This window comes from Limulus polyphemus, unplaced genomic scaffold (assembly GCF_000517525.1).
Source record: "Limulus polyphemus unplaced genomic scaffold, Limulus_polyphemus-2.1.2 Scaffold7459, whole genome shotgun sequence".
NCBI classification, from domain to species: Eukaryota; Metazoa; Arthropoda; class Merostomata; order Xiphosura; family Limulidae; genus Limulus; species Limulus polyphemus.
The window spans coordinates 343-3,079 of record NW_013673069.1 but is presented as its reverse complement, the minus strand read 5'-3'; the positions used below and the strand labels follow the sequence as shown (position 1 = coordinate 3,079).

Sequence of the window (2,737 nt, the reverse complement as noted above, 5' to 3'; positions counted from 1 at the left end):
TTGTGATTAACAGGTTAACTCCAATTATTTGTGATTAACAGGTTAACTCCAACTATTTGTAATTAACAGGTTAACTCCAAATATTTGTGATTAACAGGTTAACTCCAACTATTTGTAATTAACAGGTTAACTCCAACTATTTGTGATTAATAGGTTAACTCCAACTATTTGTAATTAATAGGTTAACTCCAACTATTTGTAATTATCAGGTTAACTCCAACTATTTGTGATTAACAGGTTAACTCCAACTATTTGTTGTTTCTCACATTCTCTCTTCTTAATTTGTGCATTGGGGCTCGAAATCCGGAGTGCGTAAAAACAGAAATTCAGATCTATCTTTTGCCTCCAACTAGATTTAAAATGATTAATTTTTACACACTCGCGATTTCGAGCCGAAATGGACAAATTAAGAGGAATGTGAAAGAGAAAAATAATCTACAGCTCAGTTTTTTATAACAGTTGTTAGATTTATTGGTTTTTCAATATTTGGCAGACTTTTGACTTTGATATAGTTAATTATAAAATGAAAAACAGCCCAAGTATTTTAATATATGCACATTTAAAATGATTTTAAAAGTTTTGATCTCCTTTTAGCGCAATTTTAGTAAATTAATAAAATATTGTATACGTTGTAACGTGTTCTTTCATTGGTCGAATTCTTCTAAATTATTTTGTAAAAATAATCTCAATTCACACCATATAATGATAACAAATTTGTTTATTTCTGCATTAACGACCAGGCTACTATCACATTTGTAGGTCATAGCTCACAAAAAACTCGACAGTACAAATAAACTTACTTGTACAACTTCACAACTAATTGATCAAGTAACTGAATATACGTCATAACTAACACTGATAATGAATAATTCTTTAGCTTCTCAATCACTAAACGAACCGAAAAGTCGCTCAATGCTTCAATGATTCTTGTAATTTTAATATATCATTGTTTCTGGATATTTCGTAGAGTCTCTTGATAATTAAAATTTACGAAATTTCGAGGGATCCAAAAACTACTTTTATAAACATTCTAGCTTTAGCGTCATAATCATGTTAGCAGCTCCCTCTAGCAAACAACTAAATTAAAACATTGAAAATATAGCTTACAACACTTTCTCACCCAACATGCGTCATATCTTTAAAAAGAAATGGTTCGCTGATTTTACAATTTTGAGGTTATGTAGAGGCATGGGCGTGGGGCACTTACCCCCTCCTAGAAAATGAGAAACACAATTATTTATTTATATATTCAGCATATGTATATGAATTTACAAGTTTTTGTATCCACTTCACAATTTCATACTATTTTGCGCCCCTCCCCTGGAAAAATGTTTGCGTACGCCCATGTGTAGAGGTACGTAATGTTGTTGCTGTTTTAGCGATGGGCTATCTGCGCTCTGTCTTCAATGAGGTAAGTAATATTAAAATATTGATTAGTGTATATTTGCTCAAAGAATATGTTAGATTCTAAACCAGGATGTAACTTTTACACTCTCACCAAATAAAAAATGTGAAGATCGAGCTCTATGTAATTTTTGTAATTAAATAATTGAGTCATTCTATTGATAAATGACATTTATCCATGCAAATCAAAGTTAAAATTGCATTTCAGGTATAGAAAAGAAATAAAAAATGTTCCTTTCTAAACTGAACAGTCATTACTGGCAATGGAATTCAAAATCCTTCCTCATTTTTGGTGCATGATTTAATGTTTTTGGTCATTGAAGTTTCGAAATGGTACCTTTGTGGTAATTTAATTTTGTAATATATATTTCTTCGCCTCCGATTTGAACATTCTCTATTTGGTCTTATTGCATTTTCTGACATTAAATATAACTTTTAAAATCTTACGTTTTTGCGATAGACGGACAGATAATATTGCTTTTAGTGTAACTTAAATATCAAATTTAAACTGTATGTTTTATAATAATATAATACTGTTATGATGGCATACTAAATAAAATTTTGATGAACAAATAATCACTTTCTTATTTCTACATTTAGGTTTATATTCAATTTGATTAAAATATTATGTCATGTTCTATTGACCAATGAAAATACTGCAATTTCAGAAGAACGTCATTAGAACAGTTGACCAATTCCTTTTGAGCGTATCCGTGTGTTTAGACAAGAGTGAAAGGAAAAGATCTGGGGTGGAAAGGGCGTAGAGTTAAGTGGGCAAGGAGGAGTGCAGAATTACATCACCAGAAGATCCAAAAAGACAATCTTCTAAAAGATGTCAGGAACTGAAGAAAACAATGTTAATCAAGAGCCAACAGCAAAGAAAGTGCTTGGTAGGGATGATTCTTACACGTCTAGGAACATGAGTAATTTGACCACAATAAAATGTAAAGTAAATAATTAATACTAGTTAGAACTACGTCAATTGTCATTCAATAATACTTGTTATTCGGAAGTTGCATATAAAAATCTAGAAGATAAAGTTAGTTTTACTTTTAGTATTAGAAATTTCAGTTGCTTTGTTAATTATTCGGTAAAACTGTTATCCTTAGTTTTCGTTTTTTCTACCCATATTTATTGTTAATCAACTTAATGTTAACCACACGTGATCTGGAATTAGGATAGTATCCTAACCTAGGCCAAAAAATGTAATAATAAACGCACTTTTTTACTGAAATTTTAAATAAAATTTATGATGTATAATAAAATTAGAAAAAGAATACGTGATATATATACTTGTGCTTTTTTTATGTTGAAAAAAACTTCTAACAAATTA

General features: G+C 29.9%; 1 long non-coding RNA gene across 1 annotated transcript; it reads left to right on the top strand.

Annotated features, from left to right (window-relative positions):
- Window positions 1-1,340: 1,340 nt before the first annotated feature.
- LOC106474630 lies at window positions 1,341-2,259 on the top strand. Its single transcript, XR_001291759.2, has 2 exons — window positions 1,341-1,411; window positions 2,073-2,259. It is a non-coding gene; the product is annotated as an uncharacterized LOC106474630 (long non-coding RNA).
- The last annotated feature ends 478 nt before the right edge of the window (window positions 2,260-2,737 follow it).